Genomic DNA, 15,011 nt, shown 5'->3' on the forward strand with positions numbered 1-15,011 from the left:
GGCGGAGGTCAAAAGCGTCGCGCTGGCCAAGGTTTGTTCGGTAGCCGGACGAAGAAACCCAGGGGCGGGGCGGCAGCCACCAGGCGGGAGGAGGCGGCCGCGAAGGCGGCTCGCTTCCGCAAGACGGTGAAGCAACCATAGACTGTGTCGGCGTAGGTTCACTTTCTTTCGTATACTCTTTTTTCTTTCTTTTCTCTGGTGGTTCCTGAACCCTTGTCTTTTTCTTCGACGATCAGAGCTCCGTTGTCACTTGAGCGGGCGGCTGCCGCCTCCGTCGTTGAGTCGCCGAGGGGCTCTGGGAGCACCACCCGCCGCGTGGAACCCCGTGCCGACCTTCAGGAGGCGACAGAAAGGAACGCGCGGGAGGCGCGGGCGGAGCGAGAGGCGCGGGAGACGGAGGCACGGAGGGCGGCCGCCGCCCAGGCGGCACAGGAGGAGGAGGCGGCGAAGGCACTCGCCGATGCCGCAGCCAGGGCCCAAGCAGAGGCTGCGGCCGCGGCGGCGGCGGGGGAGGTTTTGATGGTCACCCCGCTGCGCGTTATGGCGCCTGGGGACGTGGAGCCCTCACCAGAGGGAGCGAGCGGCGACCAGCCAGGGCTGGGGGGAAGCGACGACGTCATCATCCTGGAGAGGGCGCCGGTGCCGACCCCGCCAACTGGGGCGGCTCAAGGCGGCCGGCCTGATCCGCCGCCTGCACAGTCGGCGGGGGGCGAGCCGGCCGCGAGGGCTGAGATGGCGGTCCGGATTCCGTCGAGCCGGCGCGCGGGAAGGCCGTGTCGGAGCCACAGAAGGCCGCGTCGGAGCCGCAGCCGACCGTGGGCTCCAGCTCGTCGGCCCGGGATGCGGAGGCGGCCAGCGCTACCTCGGGGTGGACGCCAGGCGGAGGGACGGCCGTGGTGAACGTGGCTGCACAGGACGTCTGGACCCGGCACCAGGGCCAAGCTGCGGCGCTGAGGCAGTTCACCGACGAGTTCCTCGCGGCGCGGGCGGCCATCCGGGTTAGTATTCCCATCTTGCTTCTTCTTGATCTTGATTTCTTCTTGATCTTGATTTCTTCTTGATCTTGATTTCTTCCGTGGGGGCGCGTCAGCGCACCCACTGGGTGTAGTCCCCGAGTTCCGAGCCGGCTGCTGAGCAGGCGGCTTGGAACTTCTTGGTGGATTTGCCTTTGCTATTCTTGTTCTTACTTCGATCTTCTGTCCATCTTGCAGGACTACCACAACCTTCGAGCAGCCGCCTTCAACTCCCAGGCTCGGGAGCTAACTCAGAAGACCGCCGACCTTACTGAGAGCCGAGGTACGTGCTTTGTTCTTTATCTCATGTGGGGGCGCGTCAGCGCACCCACTGGGTGTAGTCCCCGAGATTCGGGCCGACTGCCTAGCAGTCGGGTCGGATCTTCCTTGACGACTTCTTCTTACTGTTCTTTCTTTTTCTGCCGTCCCTGCAGCGGCCAACGCTAGTCTGAGGGCACAGCTGGGAGAGTCTCAGACTTCCCTTCGCGCCAAGGATGCCGAGCTCGCCGCCTTGGTGCAGGAACGCGACCGCCTGGCCAAGAAGTTGGCCGACTAGGAGGAAAGCCACAAGGCGGCACTGAAGGCGGTGCAGGACCGCGAAGCTGCCCTTCAGGCCGAGTACGAGACGGAGGCGGCTGGCTGGGCCGAGGCCAGGCAGACTTTGATCTCTGGCTATGGCCAGATCGAAGATCTGGTTGACGGTAAGCCGCCTACCTCTTCGTCCTTTCTTGCCATCTGCCACTTTGGCTCTTTTTCTGATTTGGTGCTCTTTTCTCCTTTTCTTCTTCTTTCTTGCGCAGAATATTTCCCTGGCTATTCTACTGTCGCCAGCCAGACCATCGAGGCCCGTCACCAAGCGCGAAGGCAGGCTGGCTTTGAGATCTCGCCAACCGCCGGCCGCTCGCTGGAGGAGCAGCTCCTGGCGATCCAGGCCCGCATCCAGCCGGCTCACCGACTGCTCCGTCGGCTTCAGCGTGCCGGGGCGCAAGTCTTGGCCGCCCTCTGGCCCGGCCAAGTGGTTCCTCGCACCCCCAGTCGGACTGCCGACTGGCTGGAGGTGGCAGTCGGCCGCTTCGAGGCTTGGAAGGCCTCGGCGGCTCGCTCCGGCGCCAGGCGGGCGCTGGAGTTCGTCAAGGCCTGGTATCCCGGCCTGAGCCTGGATCAGTTGGCTACCTGGCGGCAGCAAGCCGACACAGAGCTGGAGCCGGCGCGGCCGGCCATCATCCGGCGGGCTTCGGCGATCGCCGACTACACCGACACCAGCGTCTTCGCCCCCGAGGTGGACGACAATGGTGTCGCCCAGCCGGAGGAGTGGTTCGGTCTGAACCCGGCGGATGACGAAGACTCGGCGGAGGAGATCGAATCCAGCGACGAGGGTGAAGAAGAGGAGGAGGAGGGTGAAGACGCCGAGCCGGCTGGTGGAGCAGCCGGCCAGCCTCAGCCTGACCGCGCCTCCAGCACTACGTCGCGCGCGAGTGCGTCTCCTGCCGTAGGTGGTGGTCAAGCCGAGACCCGCTAGGCGGCCACTCCTTCAGCGGCGAGGCCGCCTTCACCGACCAGCTCGGCCTCCACAGCGTGCCTTAGTCTGCCGTCTTTTGTTTCCCTGTCTAGTTACTTTTGGAACAATGTTTGGTTAAGTCTGCACAATTCCACCCACTGGGTGTATTCGAACTTATGTCTGTTGCCAGCCTGTTGGGGGCTTTATGTGTGTATATAACTTATGCATTTGGCCTTTCCTTGTACTTTTGCTTTTTATCCTTCTGCTTTTTCCTTTGCCGCCCTCCCTTGGTTGCCGCCTCCCCAGTCAAACTGTTGCTCTGCAATCTGTAGCCGGAGGGGTGCCTGGCCGATTGGGGGGGGAAGTACTCTAGCTCTGCTGGACTAAAGCTAAGTTTTTCAGGAAGCCGGCCAGCCGGCTGTTCTGGCAGCCGGCAGGCATGTTTGGAGGCCGTCTCTTTGCTATATAGGTTCGTTGTTCCTTAGCCATTTTTCGTGTGGGCGTCCTTTCTGTCTTGCCTCTTGCTAGTCGGACAGTCAGTTCTTTGAGCTGCGACTTTCAACAAGAGAGGACTCGGGAGCCGGCGCACTACTTTTCTGACTTTAGGGAAAACTTTCAATATAGCTCAAGGCGGCCAGTCCCCGGGCCGACTAGTCGAACCCGGTGCCACACAAGAATTCAAAATGTAATAATACATTCATGGATATGACACTTGTCATTCATAGATAAACAAGGGCAGTCCCCGAGTACTGCTCGGGGGGCCTGTTGGTTTGTACTTAATACAAAAAAGGGTAGCATGATACATACTGCTTTCAACTGTAAAATCGTCTTAGGAGGTTTGCGTTCCATGGTCGCTCCGACTCCTTGCCGGAGTCGTCTCTCTTGCGTGCTCTTGGTTTTTGCGCGTCGATCAAGTAGTAGGATTCGTTGCCGAGTGCCTTGCTGACGACGAAGGGGCCTTCCCAAGGGGCCGAGAGCTTGTGCTGGCCGGCTGTTCGCTGGATCAGCTGGAGCACAAGGTCGCCCTCTTGGAAGGATCTTGGCTTGACCTTCCGGTTGTAGTAGCGGCGCAGCCCTTGCTGGTAGATGGCGGACCGGCTGAGTGCTAGCAGCCGGCCTTCTTCCAGTAGGTCCACGCCGTCTTCTCTTGCTTCTTTGGCCTCCTCCTCCGTGTACATGGTGATCCGAGGCGAGTCGAACTCGATGTCTGTTGGGATGACAGCCTCGGCACCGTACACGAGGAAAAATGGAGTGAAGCCGGTTGACTTGTTGGGTGTAGTGCGCAGGCTCCAGAGGACAGCCGGCAGCTCTTCGAGCCAGCAGCCGGCCGATCGCTCCAGTGGTACAACCAGTCGGGGTTTGATGCCGGAGAGGATGAGTCCACTTGCTCACTCGACCTGGCCGTTTGACTGCGGGTGGGCAACGGACGCTAAGTCCAGTCGGATGCCCTGCGTCGCACAGAAACGTGCCAGTGCTCCTTTGGCAAAGTTCGTGCCGTTGTCGGTGATGATGCTGTGCGGCACGCTGTACCGAGTAGTGATGTCGGTGATGAATGTCATGGCAGTCGGCCCGTTCAGCTTTTTGATCGGCTTTGCTTCGATCCACTTTGTGAACTTGTCCACAGCGACAAGTAGATGCGTCAAGCCGCCGCGGGCTGTCTTGAAAGGGCCCACCATGTCCAGTCCCCAGACGGCAAAAGGCCAGGTGAGGGGAATGATCTTGAGTGCAGAAGCCGGCAGGTGTTGCTTGGAACTAAAAACTTGGCATCCTCTGCAGCTCTTGACTATTTCTTTAGCATTCTCCAAGGCAGTCGGCCAGAAGAAACCATGGCGGAAAGCCTTGGCCACAAGTGATCTTGAGGCTGCGTGGTGGCCGCATTCGCCTTGGTGGATGTCTTTGAGGATTGCCACTCCTTTTTCTGGCTCGACGCAACGCTGGAAGACTCCAGTGACGCTGTGCTTCACAAGCTCTCTGTTGATTATTGTATATGCTGCGGCTCATCGTTGCACTAGTCTTGCTGAGATCTCATCAGTCGGCAGCTCTCTGCTGACTAGGAACTTGAGGATGGGCTGGGCCCATGAGGGAGCTGTGACTTCTTCTTCTGTTAATGTAGCCACCATGACTCGGGTGGGTGGGTTGGGTGAGTCGGCCACTGCTTCTTGTGTCGTTGTAGTCCCCGGGCCGACTGCTGCAGTCCCCGGGCCGGGTTCTGAAGTCCCCGGGCCGGGTGCGACTACGGCAGTCCCCGGGCCAGTTGTCAAAGTCCCCGTGCTGCCTGCGGGGTTTCTCCAGTCGGATCCAGCTGTATCTGGCGCAGGTGGTACGAAGATGGAATCCGACTCTGGAGACGGTTTGATGGACGGCTTGAGGAGGCGCTGGAGGGAGACGCCAGTCGGTATGGCTTGTCGGGTGGAGCCGATCCGTGCTAGGGCATCTGCTTGGTCGTTGTCGGCCCTTGGCACGTGGAGGAACTCGCACCCCTCGAAATATCCGCTGATCTGCTGGACGAGGAATCGATAACTCGCCATGTTCGCGTCCTTGGCGTCCCAGTCGCCAGACGATTGCTGGACCACCAAGTCTGAGTCGCCGTAGCACAGGATCTGGCGTATGCCAAGCTCTTTGGCTAGCCGGAGCCCGTGTACGAGTGCCTCGTACTCGGCCACGTTGTTGGAGGCGGCGAAGTGGATCTGCAGCGTGTACTTGAGCTTGTCGCCTTTGGAAGAGGTGAGGAGTATGCCGGCTCCCAAGCCGGTGCGCATCTTGGACCCGTCAAAGTGCATCCGCCAATGGGTAGAGTCGGGAGCCGGCGGTAGGTACTGGGTCTCGGCCTAGTCGACGAGGAAGTCGGCCAATGCTTGCGACTTGATGGCGGTGCGGGGTTGGTAGAAGATTGTGTAGGGCGCCAATGCGATGGCCCATTTTGCCACCCGGCCGGATGCATCCCGGCTGCCTATGATCTCGGCGAGCGGGGCAGTGCATACGACCGTGATGGGGTGCTCTTGGAAGTAGGGCTTCAGTTTCTTGGCAGCAAAGTACACCCCATAGCACATCTTCTGGTAGTGCGGGTAGTTTTGCTTTGAGCTGGATAGCACTTCGCTGAGATAGTACACCGGCCTCTGGACTAGCTGGGCTCGGCCTTCCTCCGGGCGCTGGACCACAACAACAGTGCTGACACTCGGCTAGTCGTGGTGATGTAGAGGAGCATGGGCTCCTTCTCAGTCGGCGCCGCCAGGACAGGCGGAGTGGTCAGCATTTTCTTCAACTCATGGAAGGCTTGGTCGGCTTGGTCATTCCACTCGAAGTGAGTGGACTTCTTCATGAGTCGGTACAGGGGGAGAGCCTTCTCTCCTAGTCGGCTGATAAAACGATTCAGGGAGGCTAAGCAGCCAGTGAATTTCTGCACATCTCGCAGTTTGGTGGGAATCTCCATCCTCTCGATGGCCTTGATCTTGACAGGGTTGCATTCGATGCCGCGTTCGGAGACCAGGAAGCCCAGCAGCTGGCCGGCTGGCACTCCGAACACGCACTTCTCAGGGTTGAGCTTGATTTGGAATCGGCGCAAGTTGGCGAATGTTTCTTTCAGGTCTTCCAGCAAGGTACCGCGCTTCTCTGTCTTCACCACAATGTCATCTACATAGACGTGGGCATTTTTGCCGAGTTATTTCAAGAGGCCTTTCTGCATGCAATGCTGAAAAGTGGCACCGGCATTTCTCAAGCCGAATGTCATAGTCAGGTAGCAGAAAGCTCCAAAGGGTGTGATGAAGGCAGTCTTCAGGCGGTCAGCTGGGTCCAACTTGATCTGATGGTACCCTGAGTACGCATCCAAAAAACTTAACAGCTCGCATCCGGCTGTGGAGTCTATCACTTGGTCAATCCGTGGCAGAGCGAACGGATCCTTTGGGCAGGCCTTGTTCAGACTGGTGTAGTCTATACACATACGCCACTTGTTATTCTTCTTCAGAACCAGAACTAGGTTGGCAAGCCACTCTCGAAAGAATACTTCCATGATAAAGCCAGCGGCAAGGAGCCGGGCTATCTCTTCTCCCACAATTCTTCGCTTCTCATCTGACAGTCGGCGGAGGGGTTGCTTGACCGGCTTCGCATCAGCTCGGACATGTAATTTGTGCTCGGTGAAATCCTTCGGGACACCCGGCATGTCCTTTGGGGACCATGCAAAGATGTCTCGATTCTCACGGAGGAAGTCGACGAGCTCGCCTTCCTATTTACTGTCCAAGTTCGCCCCAATGATAGCGAACCTCTCCGGGTTCTCCGGGTCCAGAGGTATCTTCTTCGTCTCTTTGGCAGGCTGGAAGGAGCCCTGCGCATCACAATCCTTGGGGTTGGGGGACAAGGCCGGCTGCTTGCCGGTCATGGCCACAACCCGTTCCAACATCTTCTTCTCTTCTGCCACCACGAGGGACTCAGCCAGCCGGCTACTGGCCATGGCGCACTCGATGGACTTCTTGTAGTCGCCGGCTACCGTGATGATCCCCTTCGAGCTCGGCATCTTCATCTTCAGGTAGGCGTAGTGGGGCACAGCCATGAACTTGGCCAGGGCAGGTCGGCCGAGCAGTGCATGATAGGGGCTCTCCAAATCCACTACCTCGAACCATATTGCTTCTCGGCGAAAATGATCTTTGTCTCCGAAGAGAACATCCATTTTGATCTTGCCAATCGGGGACCAAGACAGGCCGGGGACGATACCATGGAAGACGGTGCGGCTCGGCATGAGCTGCTTCGCTTTGATGTTCAGCTTCTCCATGGTATCGCGGTACAGTATGTTGATACTGCTTCCACCATCTATCAGGACGCGGGAAAATCTGGCAGCTCGCCTCTCCGTCGCGAGGGTGACGTCCAAGACCATTGCATAGGAGCCAGGCGAAGGCATCACCTCTGGGTGGTCGGCCTGGCTCCAGCTGATTGGCTTTTCTGACCAGTGCATGAACTCGGGGGCGCTGGTGGCGACTGCATTCACTTCTTGGTGCTGTCGGCGTCGGCTGCGCTTGTCGTCGGCTTGACTAGTGAAGACGACGTAGGCGGCGTGCTCTTCGGGGAATTCGTCTTGGATGGCGCCGAGAGCCGGCCGAGCCGCCGGCTGCTGAGGGGCTGGAGGCGGCGCGCCGGGAGGCGGAGGCGGCAGCATTCCCTCGCCCTTGGTGATGCGCGTGAGCCAGTGGCATTTCCGGGTTGTGTGGTTGGATGGCTTCGCGCCGCTGTGGAATTTGCAGGGGGCGTCGAGAGCTTGTTCGTAGGAGAAAGACGGCTGCCAAGCCGGCCTTCCACCCTTCTTCTTGGGAGCGGGCCGCTCTTCGGGCTTCTCGTCTTCAACTATGGCCACCTGCCGACTGGAGGAAGTCGGCATGGGGAACTTGCGCTTGTGGTCGTTCTGGTAGGGGCGCCGGTTGGGGTCGCCAGCCGGCGTCTTGGGAGCCGGAGCAATCACCTTCCCAGAGGCGTCTACTCTCAGCTCGGTCTTCATCGAGGAGTCGGCCGTGGCATACTTGTCCGCGATGATCAGTAACTCGTCGAGGGTGGCCGGCTCGTCGCAAAGGAGTCGGTGCTTGAGGAGGGTGCCCTCTCGGCACCCGGCGGTGAAGTACTCGATGGCCTGGACCTCGTGCACCCTCTCGCAGGAGTTGCGGAGCTCGGCCCATCGCGTGAGGTAGTCGCGGGTCGACTCGCTGGGCCCTTGGACGCAGAGGGAGAGCTGGCGAGGCTTGGGAGGCCGCTTGTAGGTGCTGGTGAAGTTGCGGACGAAGACTTCGGTGAAGTCCAGCCAACTGTTGATGCTGTAGGGCTTGAGGCTGTTGAGCCATGTGCGCGTCGTGCCTTGCAGCATGAGGGGGACGTACTTCACGGCGATGCGTCGATTGCCGTTGGCTATGCTGACGGCCGTGGAGTAGTCGATGAGCCAATCTTCCGGCTTCACCGAGCCGTTGTACTTGGGCGTGTCTCTGGGGAGCGAGAACCCTTTGGGGAAGGGCTCGTCGTGGATGCGGGGGCCAAAGCATGGCGGGCCGACATCGTCTTCTTCTTCTAACGCCAAGGATCGAGCAAGGCGGTCGATCCTGTGGCGGGCGTCGTTCTCGCCGACTCCTTCTCGGCGGCCGAGTCGGTCGCCAAGAGTCGGGTGTGTGATAGGTGGCGGAGTGAGGCGTCTTTCTCTTCGAGGCGGGGGAGGAGGCAGATTTCCTCGGTGTTCAACCGCTCGAAGGCGGCCTTCCGCGTCGCGCTCGATGGTAATGCGAGTCCGGCTGCGGCTGGCAGCCGGCTCCTTGTCTTTCTTCTGGCGTGCGCCGCTCGCAGTCGGCGAGCGGGACGTCGCGGCGTGCTCCCGGCGTGGGGGTTGACTATCAGCTCGGGCGCCGGCTTCATGCCGTTCTGCAGCCGCGTCGAGCAGCTGCTGGATCCGTCTCGTCATGTAGGGGAGCTCGTCGGCTCCCAGCCCATTGAGCTCTTCTGCGGCCGCCTGAGCGGCTCGCAGATTCTCGAGCGGGGTGGCGTAGACGGGGCGATCTGCCCCCAGAATGCTGGCGACGGCCGCGCCGCGCTTCTGGATGAATCCGGCTCGGCTCGGGCCGCTTGGCATCGGCGTACCGAAGGCGGCGCGGTCGACTTCGCGCTGGTGGGCCTCGGTGAGGCGTCTCATGGAGGCTATCTTCTGGCCCTCCGCGATGAGGGCAAGGCGGCGTGCCTCCAGGGTTTCGGCGCCGACGTCGGCCGGGATGGGGACGGAGAGGTCGTGCATCGCCGCCTGCAGGGCGTCGTGGGCGTTCTCGCCCGAGTTGGCGACGTGGCTGATGACCAGCACTTCGGTGACAGCGCTGCTGCCGCTGTCAGCTCGAAGGAGGGGGTCGTCGAAGACCACCACGTCGGAGGGGTAGGCGTCAAGCGATGCTGTGTCGGAGTCGATGAGCATCGGGTCGGTGGAGCTGACCGACTCCATGTCTGCAGCAGGCTCGCTGGAGACGTGAAGCTGGTCGAGGAGGCTGACGAGGCGGTTCTCGGGGTAGTCGGTGCCTGCGTCGGACGCAGGCTCGTCGGAGATGCGAGTCTCGCCGGACAGATCGGCGAGGCGGCTCGCTGCGCAGGTGTCGTCGACGCCTTGCAGCGCGTCGAGGCAAACGCCATCGGGCGCAGCAGGCTGGCTGCGCTCACGGGGGAGGAAGAGGGTTCCCGTCCAGAACAGGTCTCCGGACGACGGTGCACCTGGCCCCACGGTGGGCGCCAAATGTCGGTGGTTGGTGCGACATATGCCAACGGATGGCTTATCATTGTGGGTGCCAATAAGACATCGCCGGTGCCTGGAAACGGGATGAGGCGAAGACATGCACGCCGGCGGATCTTACCCAGGTTCGGGGCTCCCCGAGGAGATAACACCCCTAGTCCTGCTCTGCGGGGTCTCCGCATGATCACTAGATCGAGAATGGGTAGCTACAATCGCTCCTAGAGCTGTTGGGATCAAGGGAGAAGAAGAACAAGGCTAGCTCTTCCTTCTCTCTATCTATGGTGTGTGTGTGCAATGCTTAGAAGCCAACCCTTTGCATGGGTGCTCCGGGGGGTTTATATAGGCCTACCCCCGGGGGTACAATGGTAATCCGGCTGGGTACTGGTCCCAGCCGTCAGTGTCTACGCTCGCCGGCTTCTCCGCCGGCTGTTGGGTCCCGTCGACTGGTGGGTCCCGCCGGCTGCCGGCTTCTTGGTTGACAGGCCGGCCCCACCGCCTAGGGTCTTGTCGGCGGCTGCTTACTGTAGCCTCGCCTCTGATGACAAGGGCTTTGTCGAGGTAGGCGTGGCTACAGTGGGCCGCCTCGGGGGCTCTCACTGTAGCCTTACCTCGTCTTGTCTCCTTAATGGGGCTCCTGCTTCGAGGAAGGGGGTAGCCGGCTTCTGGGGGCCGGCTACACCCTCGGCCGACTGGGGGAGGCCGGGCCGCCTCCGCGCCTCTCTCTGGCGGAAGGGGCCCGGCGCCTGCGGGCCGTACAGGAGTCGGTCGTGGATGACGTTGAGGCTGGCATGGCTACAGTGCCATGCCGAACAGGAAACGGTCGTCCCGTACGGCCTCCTGTGGCCATGCCTGCCTCGGGCCTCGGGGGTAGTGGGCCGCACTGTGGCCACACCCCGTCTTGTCACCGTTATGTGGGTGTAGCTTTGGTGGTTGTGGTCTCGGCCGGCTTCTTGGAGTCGGCGTTCTTCTTGGCCGGCTTCTTGGAGTCGGCCACCCCGTAGTCATCCCGGGGAGGGGTTGCTGAGGCTGGTCGCCTTCCGGGAGTCGGCTTCAGAGGTAGCCGGCCAGGGAAGGCGGCCCAATGCTTGGAGTGCTTGGAGGCCCGAAGGCCTGATAATTTTTTCAGAAGAACCAGGGGCAGTCGGTTAGGCTACCCGTGGTCATTTACTCCGACATGGTGTCATGTGAACGTTGTACATGACACTTCACCATATTTGGGCCTAAGGGAATGCATTGTGGAGTAGCAGTTAGATGGTGGGTTGCGAGAGTGACAGAAACTTAAACCCCAATTTATGCGCTATTCCGTAAGGGACCGATGGGACCCCAAAGTTTAATGCTATGGTTAGAATTTATTCTTAATACTTTTCTCGTAGTTGCGAATGCTTGCGGGAGAGTTAATCATAAGTAGGAGGTTTGTTCAAGTAAGAACAGCACCTAAGCACCGGTCCACCCACATATCAAATTATCAAAGTAGCGAACACAAATCGAAACATCATGATGAAAGTGACTAGATGAAATTCCCGTGCACCCTCAAGAAGGCTTTGCTTATCATAAGAGACCATTTTGGCCTGTCCTTTGCCTCAAAAGGATTGGGCTACCTTGCTGCACTTTTGTTACTACTATCGTTACTTGCTCGTTACAAATTATCTTGCTATCAAACTACTCCGCTAATTACAATTTCAGCACTTGCAGACATTACCTTAGTGAAAACTACTTGCCATTTCCTTCTGCTCCTCGTTGGGTTCGACACTCTTACCTATCGAAAAGAGCTACAATTGATCCCCTATACATGTGGTTCATCAAGGATATATTCTGGCACCTTTGGTAAGTGGAATTTGGTAAGGAAACATTTATATACTGTGCTGAAATTTATTATCACTTGTTACTATGAAAAACAATCCTTTGAGGGGTTTGTTCGGGGTATCTTCACCTCGTTCGGAACCACAATTAATTACCCCTCAACCTACTGCACCTACTGAAAATATTGAATATGAAATTCCTTCGGGTATGATAGAACAACTGCTAGCTAATCCTTATGCAGGAGATGGAACCGAACTTCCTGATATGCACTTGATATATGTGGAACAAATTTGTAGATTGTTTAAGCTTGCAGGTTTACCCAGGGATCAAGTTATGAAAAAGGTTTTTCCTTTATCTTTGAAGGGAAAAGCATGGCATGGTATAGGCTATGCGATGATATTGGATCATGGAATTGGAATCGTTTAAAATTGGAGTTCCACCAAAAAAAATATCCTATGCATCTAGTTCATCGTGATCAGAATTATATATATAATTTTTGGCATCGTGAAGGAGAAAGTATCGATCTAGCTTGGGGGAGGCTTAAGTCAATGTTATATTCATGCCCCAATCATGAGCTCTCAAGAGAAATTATTATCCAGAACTTTTATGCTCGGCTTTCTCGTAATGATCAAACCATGCTTGATACTTCTTGTGCTGGTTCTTTTATGAAGAAGACTATTGAATTCCGGTGGGATCTTTTGGAAAGAATTAAACGCAACTCTGAAAATTGGGAACTCGACGAAGGTAAAGAGTCAGGTATTAAAATTAAATATGATTGTGTTAAATCTTTTATGGATACCGATGCTTTTCAAAAGTTCAGCACTAAATATGGACTTGACTCTGAGATAGTAGCCTCCTTTTGTGAATCATTTGCCACTCATGTTGAAATCCCTAAAGAGAAGTGGTTTAAATATCACCCACCTATTAAAGAAGAAACTAAAGAACCGGTACCATTTAAAGAAGAAACTATACTTTATAATGTTGATCCAGTTGTTCCTTCTGCTTATATTGAGAAACCACCTTTCCCTATTAGGATAAAGAAACATGCTAAAGTTTCAACTGTGGTTAACAAAAGCTACATTAGAACACCTAAACCTGATGAACAAATTAAAGTTGAACCTAGTATTGCTATGGTTAAAGATCTCCTAGAAGAAGATATAGATGGGCATGTTATTTACTTCTGTGAAGAAGCTGCTAGAATTGCCAAACCTGATAAAAGGGATAAACATAGACCTATTGTTGGCATGCCTGTCATCTCAGTTAAAATAGGAGATCATTGTTATTATGGTTTATGTGACATGGGTGCTAGTGTGAGTGCTATTCCTTACACTTTATATCAAGAAATTATGAAAGACATAGCACCTGCAGAGTTAGAAGACATAGATGTTACTCTTAAACTTGATAATAGAGACACCATATCACCATTTGGGATTGTTAGAGATGTTGAAGTCTTGTGTGGGAAAATAAAATACCCTACTTATTTTCTTGTTCTTGGTTCCCCACAAGATGACTTTTGTCCCATTATCTTTGGTAGACCTTTCTTGAATATGGTTAATGCTCACCAGAAAACCCCTCCCCTCTCCCGCGCGCGCTCCCCCTCAGACGCCAGCTGCCCGCATTCATAGCAAGTAGTACTAGTAAAATACTGGGCTATAAGCCCTCTTATGTGGAGGAGAGAGAGGCATTGACAAAGTCAAGGAGTGGGCTCTGCACGAGCCTGTCTCTACACGTGCTCCTAGGTAAAAATTAATTCTAAAAAAAGAGGTATAAAAAACAATTGTGTCTAAAAAAAAGGAAGGTAAAAAACATTTGCGAGGAAATTGATAGAGAGAAAGTGAGAAAAAGTTGTAACCTTATAGCCAACCTTATAGTCAACACTATGGTAATATTGCATGAGGAAGGAGGGAGTGGTGCACATGCCAAGTTCACTGGGCTGCCGTGTTTCACACTCCTCCGTCGTAACAGTGGAGACAATAGCTTTCATAAAAAATAAACAATGAATACTCGTTGCTTTTCCTCTATATCGAAAAGAATATTTTCATTCACCGACATGTGGGACGTCGACCATCCTGGTCCACCTGCCATGCACAAAATTATCCTGGTCCACCCCGGTCATAGTGCAGGCCCAACCTTTCCGCTTCTTCAAGAAAACTTACTGTACCCGCAATACTGCTACCACACGCGAAGACTGGACGGCACTGTACCACGTCATATCACTAAAACCCACTAGGCCAAACTAGGCCGCCTAGGATTTGTACTCCCTCCATTTCAAAGTTAGTAGTACAAAGTTGAGTCATCTATTTTGGAACGGAGGGAGTACGTCTCTGTACTGCTATGATTTTGTGTTCTAAAAAAAGTACGTCTCTGTACTTTTGCTACGATTTTCCTACCCTATGAACCAAATGAGGCATGAATATATCCGTGTGGACTATTGTCTAATCGATCGCTAAGCCTACAATTTTAGGAGCTTGAGCTATTGGCCAATCGACGACGGATCAGACCTATAAGCGTACCACGAGCTCATCAGCCCCAATGTTTGTCTTTCGTGAGTGTTTTGCAAGTACTATAGCTCGCACAGTAGCTAGCCTACTAACACCAAGAATCATCAAACATGCCCTGCTGAGATGATAAACAGTTCAAACTTACATTTAACCATGCCATATATTACATCAAAAGCTGGCGAGGATATATCTGTTTCCATAACTCGGAGAGGGTTCGCATGATTCACTATCAAACAAAAGTAGCAAGTACCGCCCACACAAGACAATGCACTAGACCTAAGATGGTTTGATAACACGCGTCATTCTGGTAATTAAACACAATGCAAACTACCCTGAAGGATTAGCGCGACCAACTATTTCTTGTCATCGATCTCTCGGGCAATGACCACAGCACGGACAGTGGCATGGGAATCGATCTCTGGGGCGATGTCCACAGGACGGACCGCGACATCAGAATCGATCTCTAGGGCGATGTCCACAGGATGGACAATGGCATCGGAATCGATCTCCGGGGCGATGTCCATAGTACGGACTACGACATCGAAAACGATCTCTGGGGCGTTGTCCACAGGATGGGCCGCGGCATCGGAATCATCAAGGACGTCCACCGGCACCTGCACAACCCTAACATATTAGCAAGCACATTGCAAATAATCAAAAACCGCAACTATGGTAAGCCATTATTTTTACCTTGTGCAGCTCACTGGGGGATCCCATCCCTCTGGAGGCCATCACCTTGCCAGGAGAATACTGCTTCTCAATGGCGACTATCTCCTCAAACTCGACCTTGAGCCTCGCATAGGTGGCCATTAGAGTTTCTCGGGTAGGCACGGTGGGGCCCTTGCTGTTCTTCCAGCTTTCTTTGAGGAGTTCGTCCGCCAACGTCGTCAACGCTTTGGCCAGTGCTTGTTTCTTGGAGTTCTTCGTCTCCATGGTTTGGCCCGCCAACATGGTCAACTCGTTGGTCGGTG

Source organism: Aegilops tauschii, chromosome 4 (assembly GCF_002575655.3).
Source record: "Aegilops tauschii subsp. strangulata cultivar AL8/78 chromosome 4, Aet v6.0, whole genome shotgun sequence".
In the NCBI taxonomy this organism is placed as follows: domain Eukaryota; kingdom Viridiplantae; phylum Streptophyta; class Magnoliopsida; order Poales; family Poaceae; genus Aegilops; species Aegilops tauschii.